The sequence below is a fragment of the Spermophilus citellus genome, assembly GCF_964194105.1.
Source record: "Spermophilus citellus genome assembly, chromosome: 11".
NCBI lineage: Eukaryota > Metazoa > Chordata > Mammalia > Rodentia > Sciuridae > Spermophilus > Spermophilus citellus.
The window spans coordinates 121662660-121690533 of record NC_138192.1 but is presented as its reverse complement, the minus strand read 5'-3'; the positions used below and the strand labels follow the sequence as shown (position 1 = coordinate 121690533).

The window sequence follows — 27874 nt, the reverse complement described above, 5'->3', positions numbered from 1 at the left end:
ATAGGATAGCAGGACACCGACTGCCCTTTCTCTACCCCGGCATGGCCTGATGCCCCTCGTAGCAAGTGTGAACTCTACAAAGGAGCAATGGAAGTGGATGACACCATGTCACGGCTGGACAAACAATGAGAAGCCGTGCCTACACTCAGTGAATATTATTTTCCTCCTTTCTGTTAACTGCTCACTCCCTGGAGCTGATTTTATTATACTTATTGTAACAACAAAAAACACCTTGACAAAATCCCTGGCAGTATCTTCGAAGGAGGATTTCGAGGGAGATTATTTATAGGAGTCACTCAGGCTCAACTGGCATAGGGCTGATTTTTCAATCCAGGAAGCCAACTGACACTGGGCCCATTGCAGGACATCACAAGGTGGGGTTGGTGGTACCACAGAGGGTCTCGATGAGTGAGCTTCTCTCTGATAGGCAAAGTCTCCTCTCAGCTGAGAAACTCACTTCCTGAGAAGAGAGTTGCTTTTCCACATGAACAAACTATTTTCCTGGATAAATTCATTTACAGGAAGCTCCTGGAGCAAACCGTTAAATACTTTATTGATGTATTTGTATCTTCCTGAGAATAATTTCCAGAATATATCAAGAGAGGTGTCATCCATTCTTACCTCCCTCACATGCTTAGACCCAACCTGAAATTTTTCTTTTTGAGGACTCCAAGCTCAGCTCTCTTTAAAGATTAATGGCTGGCACATGTCGCAGCACCACTGGCAGTAGATGACAGCATCTGCCTCCTCTTGTCCTAGAAAGACCACAGGCCAAAGTCCTATTAATAAGTCTCCGTAAACCTGTGGTCAATAACATGGTGCTAATCACATTGGGGTCACAGGTTCGGTTTCTGAGCAGGCCAGAGAGCCTTTTGCTGTTTTATGACCCTGATGATAGCAGTAACCTCAATTTTCCATTATGAGTGACATTAATCATCAGAGAGAACAATTGTGAAAGACTTTGAATGGATGAATAATTGAAAGAGGAAAATCTGTCTCCATAACCATAAACGGAACTCAAAGCATATAACCTTCAAAGAAGCAGTTCTTACAAAGCTCAGCAATTGGCCAGAAAGCCAATATATTTCTCATCTCCTGACAAGGTTTACTGTTCACATGTAAGTGAACCGAATGACAAATGATGAATCTGACAGCATTGAGGGAATCTCCCTTATCTGGGCATCACAATGAGGGATGCGGGAGGCAGGGCTCACAGACAGGTGTGAAGTTGCCACCTAGGAGACTTTTCTTAAAATAAACGGACCATGTTAAAATAGCAACTTCGCTGTGATAGCAGATCAGCAGTTCTTCAAATCAGGCCGTCACATTTTCTGCAATGACAGCCACTGCTTTGACGATATAAGCGTCATTTCTGGTTCTCATTTTGAGACAAGTTAGATTTCCCTGGCAATTTTCAAGCCCGGCAGTATATTTGGTTGTAACACTTTGTTGCCTGTGATACCAAGAATAAAGTTCAAAGAAAACTAAAATTTCTCTTGAGAGACTCCAAACAACCTTGCTTATGGCTTGAAGAAAATCTCTGGCAGAGCAGCCTGACATGGTGAATATTCATGACTGTGACCTTGATGGCCGCTACCCAGAGAAGAATAGAGAAGCATACTTGCAATATAAGAAGCATAAGATGTGTCCTCAGACATAAAACTTGAAACAGGTCTGGTTGAGAGTGGGAAGTGGAGAAATAAAAAACGGTCCCCAATAAATATGCAAACACCCTCAAGGTCACAGACCCTGTGTTGGTGTCAGGGTGCTAATTTATCAGCTGCCTCCAGTTCTCTCTTCAACCACTCTGATCGTTTCATGACCAGCATTTCTCAGTTCACCTGGCTGATCCCACATGTCCTTGGCAGGTCCGTTAGACTTCTGACTGACCTGATTTTGCTCTTCTTCCGTATGCCAGGGTGGTCACAAGACGTGGATGGGGATGGTGGGAAATGGACAGGACCCTCCTGCGCAGGTTTTAAACTCTGACATACCTGCAAAGTTCCTGCTTTTTCTGCTACTCATTCCTTCATTCCTTTGTTTAATAATATGTCAGAACCTTCTACTTCCCCTGTATGCAAACAGATGGGACATTAAAATGGGTAATTTGAGGAGAGTTTAGTAAACAGACTATTTAAATTAAAAGGTTCAGGCAAGCTATGGGAAAACTCAAGGAATAACTCAGTGGTGCTGTCACCAGCCCTAAGCCTGGAGGGGCAAGAGGAAGAAGAAGTTACTCTAAGATGGGTGCAGAGACCTCTCTGAGAGAGGGCCACATCACAGGAGCTGTGACCAAGGCTGAGTCTTTGAAGGACTTAGCCAGCCTGCGGCAACCCTGTTGGAAAGAAGCCAGGGGAATGTACAGTCCAGCTTTGTCGTCCTCCTCCTTCTCTCTGATCTCCTGTTTCCACGGGTAGAACCCCAGGTTGGCTCACCAGGCAGCAAGTGGCTGCTAGCCCACAGCACCTGTCATTTATAGGGGCTGCTTCTGAGGCCTGCATTCACCCTAGTCGTGAGCGCAGGGTCATGAGGTTCTGTAAAATTTCCCAGTGTGAGATCATACAGCTGCAGTAAGTCAAGTCGGCCGTCTCTCCACATTCCAGTTCACCCTCCATCAACTTGTGCTGGATAACATCGTGGTGCCAGAAATGATCCCGGGCTCCAGCAGAGGGAGGCTGAGTTGGAGATACTCATACATTGACTCTGTGTTTCATGGGGAAATGAATGTGGCCCACAGTCACGTCGATGTTACTGCCTTCCCAGCCTGTGAATCTCCGACCATCCTCTGTGCTGATTCACCCAGTGACATGGCACAGAGACCAGGGCCAGAGACTTGTCACGATGTGAATGCGTTCATGGTGTGTGGGTGGAGGCGTGGAGATGGAGTTAAAAGGTCTTTTAGTCAGCTTCTGTTCCTGTGACAAAATACCTGAGATAAATCAACTTAAAAGAGGAGATGTTTATTTTCTTTCAGAGGTGTCAGTCATGGACACCTGGTCTGGTTGTCTTTGATGAGACTGAACATCATGATAAAAGCAAATGGCAGAGGAAACCAAGGAAAGCCAGAACCTAGAGATTGTCTGAATAATTTCCTGTCCCCAGCCAGCACCTGAGATGAGGACTGAATGCACTTCCTCAACCCACCTGCTGGGCTGAGTGGCATCCTGACATCTGCGTAACACAGGTCCACTTGAAGGGACGGAGCACCCTTCACATCTCTGCATCCTTTGTAGTATCATGTCCAGATGCTTCTGTGACAGGCAAGACCCTCAGCCTCCCCCACCCTGCCCCTTACTGTCTCACCCTGTAGCCAGGGGTCTACGAAAACCCATCACAACGTGCTGCTGCCGACCTTGAACTCACACACACTGTCTGTGCTCTTTCCTTAGAATCCTCCTGATGGACCTGGCCCACTGTTTGCCTCTCTCCTTGGTGCGGCTTTCCCGACACCCTCCGTTCCTCTCTTCTATGGGTGGTTTCCATGAAGGCTCAGGTCCTGGGGCTTGTGCCCAATGCAGTGGCATTGAGAGGAGGTAGAAGTTGAGTGGAAGAGGTGGGACCTGGTGGGTGACTGGGCGATTGGGGACACTGTCCTCTCAAGAGACTCATGCTGCCTTGAGTGGCTCTAGCTTTCATGAGACTGGACTAGTATTCTCAAGGGCAGGTTGTTCTGTGCAAGCCTGGCACCTCCCCAAATCCCTCTTCCACACCCTTCGCTGCCACTCATGTAAGCTCCCACTGTGTGATACCATCTTCCTTATTGTGTGCAGGCAGAGGGGTCTCTCCAGAAGCTGAACAGAGGGTGTTGCCTTATTGTGAATTTTCAATCTCCAACACTGTGAACTGAGCTAAATAAACCTCTTTTCCTTATAAAGTATTGAGTCTCAGTTATTTTGTTGCAGTGACACAAAACAGACTAAGACACTTTCTAAAGTTCAATCCAGCTGAAGTTGATCACTTGTTCTTCTCTCATCGGTTTATTGTATGCACTCTCTCATCCGGTCACATCTCACACCACATTAGAATAATACCTTGTTGTAGGACCACATACAGGTCACTTGGGTAACAAGAGCTGAGTCTGTTTAATGGTTTAAGGCTGCTTTAACCAGATATAAAGACTGAGTTAGTGCCTTTTGTAGCACACACATGCTGCCATAACAAAATACCACAAACTTGGTAGTTTTAACAACAGAAATTTACTTTCTCACAGTCTGGAAGTCCAACCCGCAGGTGTTCTGTGTCCTCACATGGCCTTTTGTCATTGTGCATGCGTCCCTCTGTCCCTTATAACCCAGTCAGATTGGACTGCAGCCCCATCCTAATGGCTTCACTTTAGCTTAATCAACTCTTTAAAGTCCTGATCTCCAAAGACTGTTATGTCCTCAGGTGCTCAGGGATGGGACTTCCATCTACAAACTCTGTGGGGGACACAGCTCAGGCCATCACAGAGAGCAAGGCAAGATGCTGCACCAGAAAGACAAGGACACACATGAAACCTGCCAGGAGAAGAAAACCTCTAAGTGGAGACTACTAAGTAGTGAGGCTGGTGGGTAGGAGAACCAGCAGGGATCCAGACAGGTCTCAGGCAGAGAGGTTAAGGAAGTCTTGGCGCTGGCTGCTTACGGGGAGCGAGTGCTGGGCTGGGACCTTAGCACCACTATGAAATGATCACGGGAGGTGAGCTGGGCTGCCTGCGGAACCACAGCTGTTGGGATGTTGGCTTGTCTGTCTCTTTCAAGACTTGGAGTCTCTTGAAGCCAAAACGAATCAGCGTCCCCAGCGTCTGGGGGCCTGGAACAGTGATAGCACAGCAAAGTTTGGGAAAGAAATCAATGATCCTAACGAGACTAGGAATGAACAAATACCACATTTCCAACCATCTGCTAGCTGGATCAATATGAATGTGGATGATCCCGTAACTCTGTGTTCATTTTTATCTTGTTCTCAAACTCCAGTTCCTGTCTGCTGCCCCCCAGCACACATGTGCAAACACCTGTGCACATGTGTGTGCACCCTCACCCCCCGCCACACACACAATATGTGGTCCTCTCGGGATAAAGCAACAAAGGGTGACCGAATTTCCACAGACAGAGGAAGTATATACCTATTTGTTCGAAGGGGCATTAAGCCTCATCTCCCTGGTAGGTGAACTTTTGCTTGGGAAAGTTGTTCAAGACAATGAGTTCCTAACAAAGACTTTTATCCAAACAACAAAGTACTCATTCTGCCCTTTTCTCCCACCCTCTTCAGTCTGTCTCACCTTGGCAACTTTCACTGAGGTGAAACGGTGGCTGCGGGTGGCAGAAGTAGAAATCTCAGATCTGTGTGCATGTCACTCACTGAGTTTTCTTGGCACAGCCCCTTCCCGTGCTGCTTGACTGTTGGCTAATAGCAGATTTAAAGTTTTCAAGCCTGTGGAGTCTCTTCCATAATCCAAGGTGAATAAGTGGTTCAGCCAAGACCCTGTCGAAAATCTTTGGCTGGGAGATAGAGACACACTCCTTTTAAATCTTTATTTTTGGCGTAATGGAATGACCTGGGAGGCAGTGCAATGTCCAAATAAAATAAGTAGAAGGCAGAAAGACTTGGTCCTGTGCACCTGGCCAGGTGTTCCCTCTCAGGTCTACACAGGGGAGGCGGACAGCCAGCTGACCCGAATCTCAGGGAGGTGCAAGGGAGAGCAAATTATTACTTGCGAAGGGCTCTAGTCACAGGGGAAAGGTACCAATTACTTCACAGTGAAGTATAATATTCTCAGTTCCTAGGCTGGAGGTGCACCTTGGTGGTAATGCACTTGCCTAGCATTTGCAAGGTGGTGCAAAAACAGAAAAGAAAAAAAAATCCTCCATTCCTAATGCTTAGATCTTTGTAGCAGCTTAGACCTTTACAGTATTCCAAACATATAACCTCTCAACCGTCCAAGGGATAGGAAAATGACTATCGTATATTCTCTAAGTGCAGACTGAATTGTGTCCTCCAAAATCCATATGGCTAAGTCCTAATCCCCCGTCCCCCAGAATGTAACTGTCTGAAGACAATGTCTTTAAAGAGTGGATTCATTTAAAAATGAGGCCTTTAGGGTGGGCCCTAATCTAATCTGACTGGTGTCCTTGATAAGAGATTAGAACACACACAGTCCAGTCCATACTGACCACAGGAGGACTTGGCAAGAAGATGGCCATCTGCCAAACAAGGAGAGGGAACTCAGGAGAAGCAAAACAGGCCAACTCAATGAGTCTCTCTTTTTTTTTTATTATTTTATTGTTGGTTGTTCAAAACATTACATAGTTCTTAATATACCATATTTCACAGAATGATTCAAGTGGATTATGAACTCCCACCTTTACCCCGTATACAGATTGCTGTGTCACATCAGTTACATTTCCATTGATTCACAAATTGCCTTTCTAGTGACTGATGTATTCTGCTGTCTATCCCATGAGTCTCTCTTTTTTTAATCCCGTGGTTTGTGTATTTCACTATGGCATGCTTTGCTAATGACACACCCCATTTTATAGTAAGTGCTTTGTCCAAGGTCCCAGAACAAATCAGACATGAACCAAGAACCCCAAGTTTGGGGGTTTCTCTGCTTATTTGTTTGGTTTTTGCCTTAGCATCATCTTTCACTCCATTTGTCATTCAATTATAAGAAAGAAACAGATCTTTTACATCACATTTAAAAAAGCAAACTTTATTAATTCCTCTTTATCATTACAAATGTGTGTATGTCCACGTAGAAAATGTGAATTTATTAGGGTAACTTAAAGAAAGAAAATAGAATTCACCTGTAATCCATCACTGGAAGCCACTGTCCCTGGGCTGGAGGCCACTCTCCCTAAGTGTTTAAGTCTCCATTGTCCAGAAACAAACCCGTCTTTTCTTTTTCTCTCCCCCTCTATCACCCAGCTAGTGATCTTGCTAAGATCTCTTCTTGGCCCTGTTAAATTGAGAAGGGAGGAGGCCACTGGCTTGACTCTGTACTTGGGGTTCCTAGATAACAAACCACAACTTAATTTAGGACTATACTTTTGTAACAAGCAGCTGAGATTCAGCCAACCACAGATAGCCAAATGATCACACCATGCCCAGTGTTTTAGGGCAAAAAACAAGTGTACAGTGTAAGGAGTATGAGAACTGGCCTTCCAAGATAGAAAGCATCAGGAGACCAAAGAAAGAGGCAGGCAGATCCAGGATTGCACAGAATACAATTCATTAGGGACTTACAGACAGAAGTGTGTCTTGGGTGGTAGCAAGACAGAAAGATTCCTGCACCCAGGGGAAGAAAATGGTGGGCCCCAGCCCACAGGAACGTACTGGGCTTTCTTAAAAACTATTTACATATCCATCATCAGTTAGGAAATATTCTGAGCATCAATGGCCAGCACAACGTGCTGAGCTGATTTTCTTAATCACTCTGTCCCATGGGGCTTGGGAGGCAAGCCAGGATCACCTGGCAGACAAGTGGCAATTATGACCAAAATGGCAGTGGTCATGTCAAGCCAGGTCTTGATTCATAAAGGTGAACTTGGAGCTGCAGCCAATCAGATGGCTTCTCTATGTTGCTCCACGTTCAGCCTAAAGAGCTGCTCTGTGCAGTTCACGGTTACTGAGTGGTACCTGGTTCGGGAATTGGTCTTTGCTCAACTAAACTCTATTAAATCGAATTGGTTTAAAGTGTTCTCTTAACAACTGGCACAGCTGTAGCGCCTCCTGCCAGGCCGCCAACTGCCTCTCCCATTGGCCACACTGTCTTCTGCTATGTGAACTTGGTCCAGTCCCTCCGCCCTTCATCATGGTCCACACTGAGGTCCTTGAACAGGAAGGATAAAAGGAAAGTGCCCTGAGAATAACTTACAACTTGTGCTCACACTCAGATCCACTTATACACCTTCAAAATCGTCAGCTTCAAAGGATGTGGACCGGACAACAGATACTGGGACTGGGTAGGAGGTGGGGACAGACTGGGGGGTCCATGAGTATAGTAAAAGGAGCCAGAGAATTCACTGAAATGGGGGGAACAATTACATCTGTACTCTCACTAGCCTCTAATTGTAATTAAGATTACTTTTCAAATATGATTGTGGGCAACCAACAAAGGCAGGATTAGAAGTGCCTACAATTTTGTCACTAAAAGGAATCACAGATATTTTTGTATCACATTAAATTTTTGCAGATACCACAAAATCGCATTGGTCTTCATCACTTTGAACTTATAGTATTTATCAGAGCCGCTATAATAATGGCCCTCCTCCTGTTACCTAATGCTTTGAAAGGTATACATATTTCTTTACCATCCAATTGCTTTATAAAGTATGTTCATATTGTGTTAACAAATGGCTGCCTTGTGTGGTGCTAGGTAATTTTATTTTTATCCTATGCATTAATGTTATTTTCCTGAAGCATTGTCTAGACCTTTCCAGACAGCCAAAGAGTCTGATGGCAAAAAAAAAAAAAAAAAAAAAAAAAAAAGTTAGGCCTTCCTTTGTACAGTGAAGGAGTAATGTCCCTTGTTCCTATAGGCAACTACATGCACCTGCTCTGAAGGTTCTTCCTGGAAGAGAAAGAGCTGAAGTCCTGGATAGGGGGGGATGACAAGGACAACTGGAAAAGTCCCCATGTCCAAGTATGCTTCTGTCTCAACCTCCTGACCTGGGGTCAAGCCCTCTGGTTAGAGAAATGGAGACAGAAGGAGGAAATATCTCTCGAGAGACCTTCTGAGATTCCATCCAGGAACTGTGCTGCTTTGCACAGGTATCACAGGAGTGGCCCAGTGCAGGGCAGGGGCTGCTTCTCCCACATGGAGTGGCCCTTGGTGGGGACAGGACCTCCAACTCTGGCTCATTCTGGTGCTTTCTTGGGCAGTGAACCTTGAGAGGCAGAGAAGAGGGACACCGAGGTAAATGCTATAGAGGGTATGACTTTGGGGCATATGTTGAGGTGCCAATTTGGGGATTCAGAGAAATACCTGGACTCTGATGGGATTCAAGTTCTTGCAGAGCTAAGGTGGGACTCACCTACGTTGCCATCGAGGTGCAAGTGAAAGCACCAAGACTCGTTTCATTTGGTCTCCCAGTGAGGAACGCTTGGGATACCACTGGGGGCCTTGAAAGCCCACCTTCCAAAATCTTGTCTGCCAGGGCCTTGTTTTGTCTTGATCCCTGGAAGGGACAAGCTCAGGGGGCTGCAGAGGAGGTTGAGTGACTATGGGGTGTGCTGGGGCGCAGAATGAGTGGGCAGGTGGAACAGCAGGGGAAACAAAGGCACAAATGCTTCCTCTTTATGGGGAGAGCTGCCCATCCCCAAGCTAAGGGGGCTGGTGGTGGGCATGAGAAGGAGCCTGTAGGATACGTGTCCTTTTTGCCAAGATGTGCCTTAGGCGTCTTGGGTATTGCTAACAAATTGCCAGGGACTGAATGGAAATGTACTCCTAGTGGTTCCAGAGGCTAGAGGTCTGAGATCAGGGAGGCCCGGGCTGGCGTCTGGTGAGGGCCTTCTTCCCTGTGGACTGCTGATTGTATCCTCCAACAGCAGAAAGAGACGGAGTTAGCTCTCTGGCTCCTTCCTGTAAAGGCACTGATCTCACTGATGAGGGCTCTGTCCTTAGGTCCCAACTGCCTCCCACAGGCCACCCTCCAAACACCCTCAGACCTGGGATGAGTTTGCAATGTGTGAATTTGTGGGTTGGGGACAAACACACCGTCCCTACAGGAAGAGGAATACTCCCTTTGGAACTTGCCTGCAGGGAGGACTTGCTTGAGCTCCTTTGCCTCCTGCGTGGAGGAGAAGGTTGAGCCTAGCTGGAGAGAGCAGAGCTTGGCCTGTAGAATAAATGGATGGAGAAAGGATGCTGCTGGACTGAGTTTTAGCAGCTTGGGCGTTAGCAAATGCTAACACCAAATCAAGATCAGACTTCCCAGGATTCGTTGCAGGTAGGATGTGTGACTACATTCAGGTCAATGAGACACACGGAAAAGTAGTACGGGAAAATTCCAAATTTTTCCCTTAAAGGAAAGGTTAGAAACTTGTGTTAGTCAGCTTTTCGTCACTGTGACAAAATACCTGAGAAAAACAATTTAAAAGAGAAAGGATTCATTTTGGTTCATAGTTTCAGAAGTCTCAGTCCACAGTCACTGACTCCATTACACCAAGCCTGAGACGAAGCAGAACATCATGGTAGAAGAGATGGCAGAGAAAGGCTGCTCAGCTCATGATAGCCAAGAAGTAAAGAGAGTGAGAAAGGTACTGAAGTAAGATATACCCTTCCAGGACATGTCATCAGTGACCCACTTCCTCCGGCTACACCCCACCTTCTCTGGTGTCCACCACCTCCCAACAACGTCATCAAATAATGAATCTAATGGATTAACCTACTGATGAGTCTCATTATCCAATTACTTCCCCAAAGCCCCACCTCTAAACATAGTTCATTAGCCTTTGGGGGTCATACCAGATACAAACCATGCAGTAACCATTTCCTCCCATTCCCTATATTCCCATTGGGATTGTGGGGCCAGGGCAGCCACCTTGGGCCATAAAAAGGAAGCCAGATATTTCAAAGGCAGAGTAACAGGTAGGAGGCACTTGGTATCTTGATGATTATGAAGCCAAGTACCAGCCCTGGACTACCTATTCTGACTTTTATGTGACAGAGAAATGAAATTTCATCTTGTTCTTGTCATTACTATTTTGAGTGTCTCTGATATTGTATTAGAACTAATATTCTCAACAAAAACTTGAGCCAAGCTCAGCAGGAGAATGAATGAATGACTGAATGAATGAATGAATGAAATGAATTCACTTGTGGTCTTTATGATTGAAAATCTTGAAGAATTCACTCTAAGTAATCCCAGAACACCACCTAGATTATTAAGAAAGGGTATTGTTGATGGAGTGAAACCCCATGACTTAGTTCCAGAGATTGAATGAAAAGATTCCTTGAATCTTTTGCTTGCTCTCTGTCTCTGAGTTTCTTTGGACTCCAAATCCAAACATGAGAAAAGAACCAACTTTTTCCAGACTTTTCCAAGTGCATTATGATGGATCTGATACGGAACTCTCACCAGTACTACCATTTATTGAGACTATACTATGTACAGATATTGTACTCAATGCTTTGATGTGATTGTTCACTTAATCCCAAGACACCCCTGGGCTTGTGTTATCATGCCTCATTTCAATGAGGAACCAGAGGCTCAGAAAGGTGAAGTAAACCCCCCTCAAGTCATACATAAGGGGACTGACTGACCCCAAAGCTATGTTGCTACCTAGTCCTGACCTGTGCTAAACCAGTCCTCTCCCAGCAGAGAATCAAAGGCTTGATTCAAAAGCAGAACTCTCAGCTTCAGTCTATGTTCAAATGTCAACCTCTGGGTGTCCCTTCAAGTTGGGTTTGGAGGGAGAAGGTTTGAAGCAGACAGCTGAGTTCATTTTTTTACTTGAAATGCAATTGAAATGGCTCATTGTTTTTTTTAATCCCAGTCCCCTGGGAGACAACAAATTATCAACACACAATTGAAAGCAGATCTAAAACAAAAGACTGCAGAGAGTTTGTATGATAATAAGATGTAATAGAAGCAGGCAGAAGGGACTTAGGGGCCTGACTTGCTATCTTAATTGTGGATAATGATAATGAGTTCGGGTAAGAACATCGCCTTGCTGGGAATTCAACATTTGTTTTCTCTCCTGAAACTCTGAATTGCCTCTTTTACTTCCTTGGCATTTTTAACATTTTCCTTTCAGGTGGATTAAATATTTTATTTCAAGTAGTAAACATTTTTCATATAAAATGTATTGATTTTAGCTATTGTTATTCAGGATTCTACTACGCTACTCAGATACTAAATGGAAAAAATGTATGTAACTGAAGCTTATTTAACCAAAGTAACTGTTAGCATGTGGCAGAGCTCCTATGTCCTCCCTGTCCTCTCTGCAGTCCTCCCGCTCTGCATGCTGGAACTCCTTTAAAAAACAGTCCAGGCACAGCATCACCTCTGGGTAAAGCCAAGTGTTTTTATTAAAACATTATCAGCTCATGTCATCTCCAGGGCTCTGGAGGACGCCAGCTGCATGTTTTTGTTGTTATGAAAGAGCAAAGCAGCTGCTTGTGCACCGCCTTAACTCTACCCACCTGCACCCAAACAGCCTCATTCCACAAAACCTGGTGGCCCAGCGGCTCTGGAGGCTGAGGCATGAGGATCGCAAGTTTAAGACCAGCCTTAGCAACTTAGCGAGTCCTTAAGCAACTTTATGAGATCCTGTCTCAAAATAAAAAGAGGAGAGGGGTTGGGGATGTGCTCCATGACGAATGGCCCCTGGGTTGTATCTCCAGTACCCCGGGCCCCCTCCAAAAAAGGAGAAAACTCATTGTGATTCTGTGCCATCTGATTCCAATCAAAATAGAAATTAGTAGTCCTCCAGGAGCAAAGAACAGGGAATAGTGTTAAGCATAAAAAGGAGTAAAGTCAAATTTAAAGAAAAAAAGAAAAGAGGCCACAAGCAATTGCTGAAACACTGCCTTTTAGAAAGACTTCACAGTCCGGGACGTGGCCCACGCCTGGAATCCCAGCACTCCAGAGGCTGAGGCAGGAGGAGCACAAGTTCAAGGTCAACTTCAGCAATTTAGGGAGGCCCTCAATTTAGCAAGTCCCGGTCTCTAAATTAAAAGGTGGGGAAGGGCTGGGGTTGTGGCTCAGTGTTAGAACACTCTCCTAGCACATGTGAGGCACTGGGTTCCATCTTCAGCACCAAATAAAAAATAAATGAAATAAAGGTATTGTGTCTATCTACAACTAAAAAATAAATAAATTAAAAAGAAGGGGGGAGTGGGGATGGGGGTGGGGAAGAGGATGGGTTGGACCAAAAATAATAGCAAAAAGTAGAACGGCTTCACTACCATGGGTAGCTTGTTCTCCCATTTAATCGTGGAAGCAAATTCAACAAGTCAACAAATGGTTCCTAAATCCATCCTCCGTCCAGACCTTACTCTCTGCATCAGAGATTAAACTACAAACAAAAAGCAGTGACTCCCTACAGAGCTCTCATCTTGCAGGGAAAGTGACCTGCAGGCGGGCAGGGGGGAGGGGGGGAGTGACTTTGTGTAGGATTGTGCCCAGGCTGAAGCCCGTGGGAAATAGACAGTGGTTGCTTCTGGGCCCGGGATTAAAGGTAAACCACTTCCACATCTTCATCATTTGTCATCTTTTCCAAAATTTGAACAAATGAGCTTGTTATTATTATTTTTTAATGAGATGCCCAGGGCGAGCAATGATTCTGAAAGAGACTCTGATGAGGGCAGCCTCAGAGCCACCAGAGGGAAGGGGACAGAGCTTGGTGGCGTGTGTGGTGGCTCTCAACCCTGGCTGAGGAGCCTGAAAACCCCAGACCATACACTGACAGTTGGCACCCAAAATGGGGCACGTGGGTGTGCCAGTTCCTGTGGGCACTCGGGGAGCAGCAGGAGCAGGCAGGGGCTCTCTCTGAGCTCCCCTCACTGCCTCAAAACAGGCTCTCCAAAAAGGAGCTCAGCTGTCCTGCAGCCCCTCCCTGGAGTCTTATCCCCCAGGGAGGATTAACTCCGCCACAGGAGAGGAACCGGAGGTGGACAGGGCCCCAGGACAGACTAAGAGGTGGGACCTTGAAGGGGTGATTAGATCAAGAAGGTTCTGCCCTCACAGGATGGAACGGATAAGCTTGGGCCCCTTTGTCTCTCTTGCCCTTCCACCTGCTCCCATGAAGTCACAGCAGGAATGCCCTTGGCAGACGGTGGCCCCAGGCTGTTGGACTTCCCAGCTGCCAGACCCATGAGATACAAACTTAGTTTCTTTTTTAATTACCTTGTCTGTATACTGTTACAGCAGCAAAAGACAGACTGACTCCATTTCTTCTCAAACTCTGTGGGCACACGAATTCCCTGAGGATCTGGTTAAAATGCAGTTGGGGCTCAGTCGGTCTGTGGGGCGCAGGCTGAGAGTTTGCCCTTGTGATAAACTCCATGGCGATGCTGCAGCTGCTAGTCTAGAAACCCTTTTGAATAACCAGCTCTAAACTGCACACAGGGGTGCCAACCTAAGGGGTGATTGACATGGGACGAGGCCTTGTAGATGGCAGGTTTCCATCCATGCATTTGAGAATTGGCCGTGACCTCTGAGTATTTACAGGATTACTTGATACCATTTTAGAGGATTCATGAATATGGGGCCTGAAAACACCGTGAATGTTGTCATCTTTTAGCCTGCAGCCTGCATTAATTTATGGATGTAATATTATTCACCTGGAAAGCTTTTTCGTTAGTTGCCAAATTGTTTATCCCTTCAACTGCAAAAAGAGCAATTATAATTGGTCCTCGCTGGCAGCAAATGTTCCTATGTGGTCACGGGACACTTTCTTAGTATAATTATGCTCCATCATCTAATCAAAGTCCATTTTGGGATCCAGGCAAAATGTTTTCCCTTTAAATAGCCTAGGAGTCTGTCTTATGCTGACGTAAATTCAAATTGTCCGCCCAGATGAGCCTCACATGATAGAACAGATGTGATTTGGAAGAGTTGAGCTGGAAAACATATTTCTCAAAATTGAATAATATTTTCTCCAACTTATAAAATTGGAAGAATAAAGTCACCCATGGTATCTGTGGGGTGTTGAGTTCAGGACTGAAGATGTAGAAATCTGTGGATGCTCAATTCCCTTATAAGAAATAGTATACTATTTGCATATAACTGTGGACATCTTTCCATATACTTTAGATCCTTTCTAGATTATATATAATACCTAATACAGTGTAAATCCTCCACAAATAGTTATTTGAAAATAGTTGTATTGCTTAGGGAATAATGACAAAAAGAAGTCTGGATATGTTGTACAGATACAATTCTTTTTTTCTGAATATTTTAAATTTGAAATTGGTTAAAGATTTGTGAATCTGGAGGGCAGACTGTATTTCCCTTCAAATGATGCCCTCTGATGACACCGTTCAGGAGAATATCACTGCTAAGAAGTAATTCATTCAGGTGGTGTACACCTGTAATCGCAGCGGCTCACAAGGCCAAGGCACGAGGACCATGAGCTCAAAGCCAGCCTCAGCAACCTACAAGGCTCTCAGAAACTTAGTGAGACCTTGTCTCTAAATTAAATATTTAAAAGGCCTAGGGATGTGGTTCAGTGGATAAGTGCCCCTGTGTTCCATTCCCAGTACCACAAAAATAAAATAAAATAAAATAAAAAAATCATTCTGTCCACAAATACTTATCAACCTAATATAAAAGAGCAGTGACCCTAGAAGACAAGATATGGTCTGGTAGGGAAGGCTGACAATACATGGAATTGTCACTAGACAGGGCTGAGGAAGCTCCTCCAAGAGAACAGTAAGACCTCAACTCAGCCCAGGTGTGTTTTATTTTATTTTTTTGGTGCTAGGAATCGAACTCAGACATGCTTTACTGTTGAGTTACATCCCCAGAGTATTGCTAAGTTGCTGAAGTTCTCACTAAGTTGCTGAGACTGGCCTCAAACTTGAAATCCTCCTGCCTCTGCCTCCCAAGTAGCTGAGATTAGAGGCATATTCTACCATGCCTGGCCTGGGTGGGTTCTTGACTTAAAAGTCCTGAAAAGAATTTCAGGACACATCAAAACCAATGCGTAAGTGCCGCAGTCTGGCTGCGGCAAATCACAAATCACGAGCCACTCAAGCAGGAACAACTTTATTTCTGAACTCCACCAGCACACTCCACACACGCTCCCCGGGAACTCTCCCGAATGCCTCGCGGCTCCTCCTGGAACCAGCAACCGGAAATCCCTCCTCCAGCACTTCCCCAACCAATGGGAACTCTCTGGGAATTCCCACGAGAACTCCAAAGTATCGGGAGAACTCCAAAGTAGTAGGCCGAGGAGGACAGCAGGGGTCTAATATACACAGCTTAACATAACCATTATCATCTCAATGGCTTGCTGGCATCACCTCTCAACCACTCCGTTCTGGCAAAAATGCCATGCGTCATTCGGATAAATGCCATGCATCATTCGGACTCGGCTATGGCTCTCAGCACATAAGCAAAGATTTATTAAAAGACAGCAAAAGCAAAGGTCTGCACACCACAAAGGCAAGGTGCAGACACCCCTTGCTTCTCAGAGAAGACAAGTGACACCCCAGGCTTGAGCTTCCTCGCTATATATAGGATTTTTCTGGGAAGAAATGTGCAGATTCCCCAGCAAACTTCTGTGCAAATCAAATTGCAAGTCAATCATTTGATATTTGGGGTTCAGAACAATTCTTCCATGTTAGGCAGCCTAGCCATAAATCAATTATGGGCTCCTTGTGCAGATCTTTGGATCCGGTGACTTTTAAATCATCTGCATTTTTGTTCCACTTGATCTGATAGAAGCAGAGACAGGAGAAGCCCACTGTGCTCATAGATCTGGGTCTCCATTTAGTGAGGGTCTCTCTCTCCCAGAGAGCCCAGCTACCTCACAATGATTTTAGACAGTGAGAAGACTCTGGCAGACGGTGATGTGCTGGGGACATGGGTGCTGCTGCGGGCAGCAAGAGCCAGCCTCTATCAAGAAATATTGCGTAGATGTCGAGAAGGAGATGAGCCAGCAAATATCTGGAAGACAGCCAGACAACGACACTGTAAGACGCAGGAGACGCACGCGCGCACGTGGCAAAAGTCGAGAGCCAGAAAAGAAGGGACTTGTCCCAGCTCAGTCCCTTTCTAGCTCATGGAACTTGAGCCGCACTCCCTAACCTTCTCTAGGTCTCTGTCTACAACAATAAGGGGTGACTTAGATTGGCGGTTCTTGATCCTGGCTGCATCTCAGAACCACCTGGAAAACTTTCCAGTTGCTGGAGACTTCACTGGTCTGGGGTACAACTTCAAGCATGGGTGACAATCCCCAGATGATGGTAATAGACACAGCATTTTGGGAGCCCTGAACTGGATTGATTACCTGTGACGTTTGGTCTCATCCGACCACCTGCTGACTCGGGGCCCTGTGGAAAAATGGTCAGAGACTCAAGCAGCACACCCTCCCTAGGCCTCTGTCCTTCCAACTGCTTCGTGTGGGGAGCTGACCTGGATTTATCTGTCCCCTCTCATATCATTACTATTCTATGGCATGCAGAGACTGTTGGCTTACTTCACCACAGGGCTGAAATCCCATCTTGGGCCAGCAGTCTTTTTCCCAGCTGGAGGAGGTAATGTGATAGTCCCTGCTGGGGTTCTTTCTGCCTCTCAGCCTCTCCGAAGAAAATGTACTTTTCTGTCCCTTTCAACTGTAGCATAAAAAAGAGGGCGATATTCATAGGCATTTCTTTCATAAACGGGGGCAAACGATGCCACAGCTCTCGGCTTGCTTTCTAAGTAAACTCAATGCCAACTTAGAAACTTTGTCCGTGAACCATCATTTGAGGAAAGGCAGTGAGAAGATGTTTTGCTCTTCGACTCCTGCATTCATGTCCCTTTTTATTTATTTATTTTTTAAATCCCTGCGATATAATCCAAAAAGAAAGGTAGTGTTTTCAAAGGCCAAAACTCACTAAAGGATTTAACTCTATTAATGACCGAGGCCACTAAATTCCAGCTCAAGCAGATTAGCCCAGTTAAGTCCTTGGCATTAGGGTCTGTTCTAACAGCCAGGCGTGCTGAGACCCCGTGGGCCCTCCTGCCCGCAAATCCTCCGTCAACTCCCAGTAATAGCAACGTAATCTATGGAGGAAGCAACAAAGAAGCGCTATGTATAGACTGCGCCAAGAGCTCAGGCTCCTTTAGAATAGAATGCCAGCTGCACGGGCTGCTTTAAATTTTCCAATAGTCCTATTAAGAAAGGAAAAGGAACTCAGGAAATTAATTTGAAGTCCTATTTTAGGTTACCCCAGGTAGACAAACTGTTATCACTCCAAGTTGACAGACAAGCTTTATTCATGAGATCCTTTACATCCTTTCTTAGCAACTATTCAAAATTCCAGGAGTATTTTACAGCACATCTCATCTTGAACTTGACCCATTTCCAGGATAGGCCACAGGTGGTGGAGGATGCTGTTGTGGGTAGTGGAGCCTTAGAGATCCAGTTTGCTTGCACAGCGCTGGGGGCGAGGTTGGGGGAGCCCAGTGAATGTTTCTTTAAACAACATGAGACCGTATTAGCCCATGAAAGAAGCACATCAGCAAATTTATTGGTGGGGTAAAGAGGTTATGTGGTGAGCAGTCCATTCAGGCTGCCACAGCAAATACCAGGGATGGAGAGGCTTAGGAGCAGCAGAGCTCTCAAGAGTCTGGAGACTGGAAGTCCCAAGATCAGGGAGATTCAGTTTCTAGCTCAGGGACGGCACCTTCTAGCTGTGTCCTTACGTGGTGGGAGGACAAGGTAGCTCTCCGGGCGTCTCCTTTTTAAGGCCTCTAATCCCATTGGTGAGGGGAGGACTCCATCCTTTTGCCCTAATCACTTTCCGAGGGCTCCACCTCCCAATGACATCACCTTGGCATTAGATTCCAACATGAGTTATGGGGTGAGGAGGGGGAGAGGGGACACAAACATCCAGAGCACATCAAAGGCTTCAGGGCCAGACATCTAGGGACAAATTCCACAAGCCCTCTACCTTTCCTGAGCCTTACTTCCCTCAACCAGACTTTTCAAGATGACTAACCACTGTGGTGATCATGATTAACCCCAATTAGCAACACAAGGTACAAAGCATGTTTCAGACAATAGACAAAGTTGAGCCTTAACTGGGCTATCATTGCTACATTTAGGTGCTATGTTAGCATCGAGGCATTTTTAGTACACTTTACATCTGATGTACTAAGCACTCTAGTACTTAGTACTAAATTACCAAGTACTTAATTTAGAACTAAATGGGGAAACAATTAGCAGAGTCCTGATCACAGAGTGCTCACTAGAGACATCTGGACACCCTCTCTGATGTGGATGTACAGAGTTTTGCATATAGCAGGTAACCAGGAGATGTTGAGTTCACTATAAAATGATGGCATTAATAAAACATCAGCTGCCAACCTGATTCTTGTTAAAGGACAACTCAAGAGCCTAAAGCCATACAGAGGCAGTAACCCAAGTGCTGTTATTTTATCTGTGTGTTTCCCTTGAACTTCTCTGGCTTTAATGGAAGAACTGCTATTTGGAGCAAGTTGCCACATCAGCAGTTAATGTGTCTCAGAAATTGAGTTTAATTTTCTTTTAGATGACTCTTCTTTTCTACAGCAGAAAGCTGTGATTTTCTTCTCTTTCAGATATCCACTGTTTGGTGAGGATTAGCCTCCCTCCATCCTTGCTTTGCAAAGACCCCTGATGGAGCTGGGGTGGTGGCTCAGTGGTAGAGTGCTTTCCTAGCATGTGTGAGGCACTGGGTTCAATTCTCAGCACCGAATGTAAATAAATAAAATAAATGTCTATCAACGTCTCAAAAAATATTTTTTAAAAAGTTCCCTGATATTTACTAGCACCAGCACATGCAGTCTGAGGCTGTGCCTGCCTCCATAAAAGCGTAAGGACTCTCAATGTAATTCCTATCAAAACTCCAATGATATTTTTCATTTCAAAACTATCCTAAAATTCAAACAAAGCCTTAAACAGCTCCTGAATATCTAAAGTAATTTAGAGAGATAAGAACAAAGCTGGAGACATCATACTTGTTTTCAAATTATATTGCAAAGCTATAGTAATCAAAATGGCATGGTAGAGGCCCATCAACTAATAGAACAGGGCAGAGAGACCAGAAACAAACCCATCCACCTGTGGTCAACTAATCTCTGATGAGAGTGACTGAACATGTAGAAAGGAAAATCTCTCTCTAATAAACGGTATTGGATGTCCGCATGCAAAATGATGAAATTGGACTCTTATTCCATACAAAAACTAACCAACTTGAAATTGGCTGAAGACTTAAATATCAGATGTGAAATCATAAAACTGCTGCCAGAAAGCATAGGTGGCGAGCTCCTTGACATTCATCTTGGCAGTTATGTCTTTTTGCTTTGGTACCAAAAGTACAGGCAACCAAAGTAAAAATAAACATGTGGGACTATGTCACAACAAACCAGCTCGTACACAACATACATACAAACATGCAAACCTGCAAACACGCAAACCTGCAAAATGAAAGAGCAGGATGAGGTTCATATCCTAGACGTATAAGGCACTTACACAACCCAGTAGAAAAAAAAATGCAACCACAACCATAACAAAAAAAAAAAGAAACTGATTAAAAATGGGGCAGATGATCTAAATATACATTTCTGCAAAGAAGACAGACATACAAATGTTCAACAAGTATATGAAAAGATGCTCAACATCATTCATTGGAGAAATGTGAGAGAATATCTATCTATTGGTGAGGGTGTGGAGAAGAGGGAACCCTTGTGCCCTGTTGATGGGCATGTGAATTTATGCAGCCATTTCAGAAAATAGGTTGCACAAAAAAATAAAAATAGAACTACTACGTGTTCTAGTGATTCCACCTCTGGCTGTATATCCAAAGAAATGGAAATCAGCATTCAAGGAGATACATGCACTCTCTTAGTCATTATAACCCTACTCACAATGTCTGAGATATGGACACAGCCCGAGTGTCCATCAGAGGATGAAAGTTACAGAAATCATGGTGCAGAAACACAATGGAATATTATTCAGCCATGAAAAGAAGGAAATGCTGCCATTTATGACAATAGGGATAAACTGGGGGACATTATGCTAAGTGAAACAGACACAGAAAGACATATACTGCATGATTTCACCTACCTGTATCTTAAAAAAAAAAATCAAACTCTTAGAAACAGAGAGTAGCATGGTGATTGCCAGGGGCTGAATGTGAGAAAAATGGGGAGATGTCTGTCAAAGGGTTCAGCTTGCTACTGATAAGATAAAGAAGTTCTAGGAATCTAATGAGCATTATGGGTGTGATGGATGGGATATTAGATTCTGATAGTTGATACAATATATATATGAGGTATAGGTGTCTCTATTTATCTACAATGCATTGTACTTTATATCTCAATTGTTTTCCATTTTTATTTGGCCAATTAAATATTTTTAAAATAAAATAAGTAAGAAAGGAAAGAAAGATCAAAGTCAGAGTCGGTGGTATTAAGAAATTGCCTGTCTACTTTCAAAAATATATGAAACTTTTTAAATGACCAAAAGTTTTTAAAAGGAAAAAAAATTAGAAAGAATTTGGTTTTGATAGTGAATCAGATTGGGGAGCCATCAGGGGATCTATGGGGACCATTACTTCTTGTGCAATTTTCCTGTGCACCTAGAACTACTACGTGTTCTAGTGATTCCACCTGTGGCTGCATATCCAAAGAAATGGAAATCAGCATTTCAAGGAGATACATGCACTCCCTTAGTCATTATAACCTTATGCCTCAAAAAATAAGGCCTACTTTAAAAAGAGGAGAAATTCTAGTTGGACTCAGATAACTAAATTATAAACCTAGCATCACTCAGTAGCCACCACATTTTTGTATGTAATTTAGTTCTTACTTTTTCTTCTTTTTAGCTGTAGTGAGAGATAATAAGAAAAGAGTTTCTGAGAAATCTGACAGCTTAAAAAGAGAGGGACATGGAGACAAGGCTCACATTTAGAACTGAGTAATAAAGGTCTGGGAGTAGCTTGTGTTGTTTTGTCAGAGGGAACAGAGTGCTGGGGATGTGGCTCAGATGGCAGGGTCTGAGATAAGCACAAATTCTCTTTTCTTTTTGCGTAGCCGTGCAAAAACCAATCTGGATGTGATTTTCCATGCTTGGATTCTGATATCAACACTTTCTGTAATGAGACAGGGAAGATACCATAGTCAAGTTGTGCAGATGCACTAGTTTAGCTTCCCTTGAAGCAGACAAGTTGAGGGCAAGCAGGCTGTTGCCTGAGGAGGTGACCCCTGTAGGTACCCGTGAGGGAACAGGAAAGGAAGACAGAAAGACCTCAGTTTTTCCCTAGGCACCATCCAGGCTCAGACTGCTGGGGACCCTCTGAGGAACCACATGGAGGCTTCTCAGAATGGCCCCCACTGAGAGAGGGATGCTTCTCCTGGGGACATCAAGTTCCCAAGACCCCAGGCTTCCCTGAGCACACAGACAGAACAGCCAAAAGCCATTTGAACTCAAGGAAAACCTCCTGCAGAATTGCAGAATGCTCAGGCATTGAGGTAGTGATTTGTGCCTGGGCAGGGCACTGTCCCCTGCAGCTACCAGTGAAGAGAAAGGCAGAGGAGACCAGAGAAGGGGCGAGAAGGAAGTCAGTGCCTAGTATATCTCCTTTTTAAAAAAACTTATTAATAAATGCATTTTATTTATTCATAAAATTATCCATAAATTTTTATGAATTTTTCAATGACATTTCCTATGTTATTCTGTTTGGCTGCCGCCTCCTCATTCCCCTTGACTTCTTCCTCCTTCTTCATTAAAAACAAAAACAGCATATTTCAGATTTCCCTGGGAAGGGTGCTTCAAACTGGCTCACCACCACCTGGTGGCCGCTCCTGGTATTGCAGGCAAAGAGCTTAGGTAAATCAACATCCTGGACATAAATGATGAAAAGAGTATTTATTCCTTAAAGAAAAGTGCCACTCTGATAAAAATAAAGGTTTGTCATGTGGTGACACTTTGTGTAGTTACTGGAAATTCTTCCTTCATTTTACAGACCGAATTTCCCAATTTGTCAAGTGAGGCCATACAAGTGAAAGAAGAGAAGGAAATAATTGCAGTTTTTTTTTTTTTTTTTGAGAGAGAGAGAGGGATAAGAAAGAGAGAATTTTTTAAATATTTATTTTTCATTTTTCGGTGGACACAACATCTTTATTTTATTTTTATGTGGTGCTGAGGATGGAACCCAGCGCCCGTGCATGCCAAGCCAGCGAGTTACCGCTTGAGCCACATCCCAGCCCTGCAGTATGTTTTTTAAATGGCATTTCAATAAGGGTTAATATAATGATAAAGAAGATATGTTGCTGATAAGAAAGGAAATCTTTTCTGGATCCTGATCAAATGACATCATGGCACAAATGATGCGACCCTCTGAAGACATGAGCAGGTTTCTCTCTTACCGAAAGGTGTCTCGTGGGCTTTACATGTGGATGAAAACTGGGGGTTTTCAAGGAGAGAAGTTCATTTGCAGTTTTTCCAAGCTTGACAATGGCACCAACCAAGCTCCTTAAGCATCACTATAGGACGTAGTGCCTAAAATACTTCTGAAGCAAATACCTTCTTGCTTTATGTGAAGACAAAGAACTTAAAGTTCAAAATATGCATTTTGACCTAATTCTACTTTTATTTTTTGCAATAAAGCAATAATTTAAAAGTAGAGAAAATCCATTTGCTCAAATTTTAATACGGCTTTATATGTTTTATTTTTCTTTTCAAAATAAGTTTTAGAAAGAACACAAGTGAGATGAATGGAGGGAAACTGGTTGATAAACTGTCTTGTATGACTTCTTCACTGGAGTTTAACTGCACTTCTCATGACACCAAATATTAAGAAGGCAATATATTTAAATTTTGCAAAAATCAATATGTAAAAGAGGGAAAGATCTTATTCTTTCTGCCACTGGACAGGGGCCTGAGGAGGTCCCTCCACAGAGGAGAATGGGACCGTCACTCTGCCTGAGCACGTTTCTGACTTGCTAAAAAGGCTTCCAGGATGTGTCAAAAGCAATGATTTATTTAAGGACAGAAAAGGCGTACACACCCAAAAGCAGGGCAGGTGCCCCTCAGCTCTTAGGAAAGAGGATTTCATCCAGGGTTGAAATTTCTGATCACATATAGAATTTTCCTGGAGAGAAATGTGCGGGTTCCCAGACAAGTTTCTTTGAAAATCAAATCCCAAGACAACCATTTCATATTTGGGGTTCACAGTGTTTCTTCCTGGTTAAGCCATACAGCCATAAATCATTCGTGGGCCCATTAGGTAGGTGTTTGAATATGGTGACATTTAAATTGATTATACTTTTGTTCTAGTTCGTCTGTTACAAGCAAACACTGGAGGCTTTGTTCATCTAACTAGAGGGACGAGCATGACTGGTTCTGCTAGAGACCCAGGTCTCCATCTACTGAGGGTCTCCTTTCCTGTCTCTCTGAAAGCCAACCTATCTCATTTCTCCACAATCTACCCACTCATGTTGGGTTTTTAAAAAGAAAAAAAGAACAGTAGAATACACACTTAGCCATTTTCTTACCTCTTTAACTTCAGAAGCTCATTTAGGGAAATATTTGTGGAATTAGGTTTTTGCTGTCTTAGTTTGACTCCCCTTCTATGTACGTGAAAAAGGCCTAAATAAATTTGTCCTGCTACCCAGCCCGTCAACCTTTTTTTGGGGGGTGGAAGGGTTACCAGGGTTTGAATTCAGGGGCACTCAACCTCTGAGCCCCATCCCCAGCCCTCTTTTGTATTTTATTTAGAGATGGTCTCACCGAGTTGCTTAGCACCCCAAAGTTGCTGAGGCTGGCTTTGAACTCATGATCCTCCTGTCTCAGCCTCCCAAGCTGCTGGGATTACAGATGTGCACCACTATGCCTGGCCAACCTTCTTATTAGTGAAATCACAGATTTTTCAAAAAGTTAACCACTGAACTGTAGACTTAAAAATGTCTAAAACAACAATTTTATATTATGTATACTTTACCACAATAAAAAATTAAAGGATGATAAGAGCAGAAATTTTAAAATGCTAAGTGACCAGAAGCTAAAAAATATTAATTTTTTTTCCCTACATGGATATTATAATTACCAATATCTTAATAATTTCCTTATTCACCTTGAATCTGGAAAAGATATTCTTTTTATTCATTGTTATTATTTTTTGCACTACCCAAGGGTGCTCTACCACCGAGCCACACTCTTGGCCCTTTTTATTTTAATTTGAGATAGGTTTTCACAAAATTCCCCACGTTGACCTCAGATTTGCAATGCAGAGAATATTTTAAACATTGTGTTGGGCAGTAGAGATGACTGACAGCCTGCAGCTCACAAAGGAAACAAGACACACAAGCAGGTGTTGAAATGTAAAGTGCTCTAGATAAGAAAGTTCAAGGTTGATGAAGGGCACAGAGAACTCAGGTGTCCCCATGCGATCTGGCGCTTGACTCCTCGTCTTTGTAAAATGGGTCAGATGTTTATTAAAAACCTGAACAGGTGTGGTCCATGGCTCTTGTCTACAGCACCCAGACAGAAGTAGAGTGTTTCTGCATGACAAGCATCCTGCTTCCTGCTTCCTGTGATGACAGCATTCATCTGGGCCGTTGGCAGTTGACTTCCTTTAAAATCAAGGTGTAACACAGTGGTCATGCATCCTACGACAAGCATCATGACTGAGAATGGTTCTCTGCCCTCTCCTCTCTGGCAGCACCAGGCTGGTTGGTGAGCCACCTCGTCTCTTCAAACAGAGACTTCAGCTTTCCTCTGATCACTGCTCCCAAGTAGGCTTATACGTGACCAGCACATCACTCCTGCCAAACACAGGGGACCTGGTCACGGGGTTCAGGCTCCCTGTGGGGCAGGTCACGATTGCTGCTGCTGTTGTTCCTTAATCATGTCCTTGAGATCCTACGCTCCCAGATCAGATGACTTATTCAAATATTTCCTTCTGATAAATAGCAGGCTCTCCCAAGAGCAATTCTGGTGAATAAAATTGCCTTTAACATCTTGCTAGCTGTTTCCAGTGATCCTGGTAAACTGTGAAGTCTTATTTGAGACAAGAATCTAACACACTGCCGTGGACCTTTGTCGTAAAACTTATGGGAATTTCTGATTTTTGTTCTTTAGAAACGTAGGAATTTTAATCCCCAGATTGTATCATAAGAATTGGCACCGCATGCAAATAGGCATCAACGTGAACAAACGTGCTATTTTCTCCTGTTTCCCCAAACAATGCAGTGGTTTGTGAAGCTGGCCTGGTTTTTCTCACTGCTCTTTGTCAGTTTTTACCACGTGGAGGTTGTGTTAGAGGGCAAGTTGGGGGGGGGGGTCGGTCTGGCACAGGAGTGGAGGTGAGTCTTACTTCCTCCCTGCCCATCAACATGAAAACGCTGGGAGGCTTCCTCCTGGTCATAGAGTTTATAGGCTACTTTAAAAAAGTATCCCTAAGTTAGAATTCAGCTGAAGAGTCCAGAAATTCAGTTCAATCCAGGTTTAGGGAACTGGCTGCCATGGCCGCAGATCTCATCTGAACGCTCATCCGGCTCTGACACTCCTCTGTCCCTCCTGTGGCGCACACTCAGTAAACATGAGACATTGAAGAAGAGATAAGGTTCTTCCCCTCTTACCTACGGGACCGAAACTCACCTAACTTCCTCTGCCTCTGTGCTGCGGTGGAGGGTGTGGCCCTGAGGTTCCACCGGCAGCAGGACTTCTCCTTGCTCTGAGTAACACTCACCACCTAGGTATGGCTTCGCATCAGGTCAAAGAGCTCATGTGTCAACACTGACAGGTGGCCCACCCAGACTGGCTTTAAGACTCTCGCCTCATGGTGCCAACAGTCCACAGCTACTACCTTATAAACTCTGCCCAATGTCTGCCAGACACTGTTTCCTAGGTCTGCCTTAAAGTCACCAGCTGCTAAAACCTGCAAATACCCTCCCTCACTTCTACCTTCCGAGACTCCACTAAGATCTTTTTAAAATTTTTTATTTATTCGAATTTGTTGTGTATGACAGCAGAATGCATTTCAATTCATATGACACAAATAGAGCACAATTTTTCATGTCTCTGGTTGAACACAAAGTAGAGTCACACCATCATGTTTTCCTATATGTACTTAAGTCAATGATGTCCGTCTCATTCCTTCCGCCGCCTTTCCTAGTCTCCTCCCCACCCTCCCTTCCTCTCCCTCCCCTCCCTCCCTTTGCCCTATCTAAAGTTCCTCCATTCCTCCCACACTGCCCCGATCCCCATTATGGATCAGCCTCCTTATATCAGAGAAAACAATTGGCCTTTGGTTTGGGGGGATTGGCTTACTTCATTTAGCATGATATTCTCCAACTGCATCCATTTACCTGCAAATGTCATGATTTTATTCGCTTTTAATGCTGAGTAATATTCCACTGTGTATATATACCACATTTTTTTAATCCATTCATCTACTGAAGGGCATCTAGGTTGGTTCCACAGTTTAGCTATTGTGAATTGTGCTGCTATAAACATGGATGTGGCTGTGTCCCTGTAGTGTGCTGTTTTTAAGTCCTTTGGGTCCTAAGATCTTCAAAAGTACAGTCTCCCTTTCCTCAATTGGTCTGACACACTATGCAGCATCAACAGGTTCCCCCAGTGGTCTTTTGAGAAGCCAACAGTGAACATGTACTTCTTTTTTTAAAAAGCAGGGAGGAACAATCCAAAAGCATTAACTCTCTGCCAGAGTAAAAATAATGGGTGGTTTAAACCTGCCGGTGAAAGGGTAAGATGGAGGGACCACTAAGGGAAAACCTGTGGTTCCGCTAAAAGCTAAACTTAGAAATATCACACAATCCAGCAATTGCACTCTTAGGTGTGTACTCAGAGGAACCGAAAACAGAGACTCAAACAAATATTTATACACCTATGCTCACAATTGAGCAGCACTGGTCACCCTAGCCATGGCGTGGCTACACAATAGAGTATTATTTAGCCACGAAAAGGAAGGATGTTCTGACACAAACTACAATGTGAATGATTTCACTAAATGAAATCAGCCAAACACAAAAAGACAAAGACTGCAGCATTCCCTTACACAACATACCTAGTGTCGTCAGATTCATAAAGACAGAAAGTAGATTAATGGTTAGCAAAGGCTGGGGGGTGGAGGGAGAAATGGGGAGTTACTGCTTAATTGTTGCCGAGTTTCTGTTTAGGGTAAAGAAAATGTTTTGGAAATGGTGCTGATGAATGCACAGGAAGGGGCGTA

General features: G+C 44.1%; 1 long non-coding RNA gene across 3 annotated transcripts in view; it reads right to left on the bottom strand.

Moving 5' to 3' along the window:
* The window catches only part of LOC308631037, a 60264-nt gene that overhangs the window by 10026 nt on the left and 22364 nt on the right, over positions 1 to 27874 (bottom strand). Inside the window, exon 3 of one of the 3 annotated variants that reach the window (XR_014018099.1) lies at positions 9453 to 9818. The exons of 1 other annotated variant lie outside the window; for it this stretch is intronic. This is a non-coding gene — a long non-coding RNA (uncharacterized lncRNA). Of the gene's footprint in view, positions 1 to 9452; positions 9819 to 16258; positions 16599 to 27874 lie in introns of those variants that run through there. One more of the 3 variants, XR_014018100.1, reaches the window with a different exon arrangement.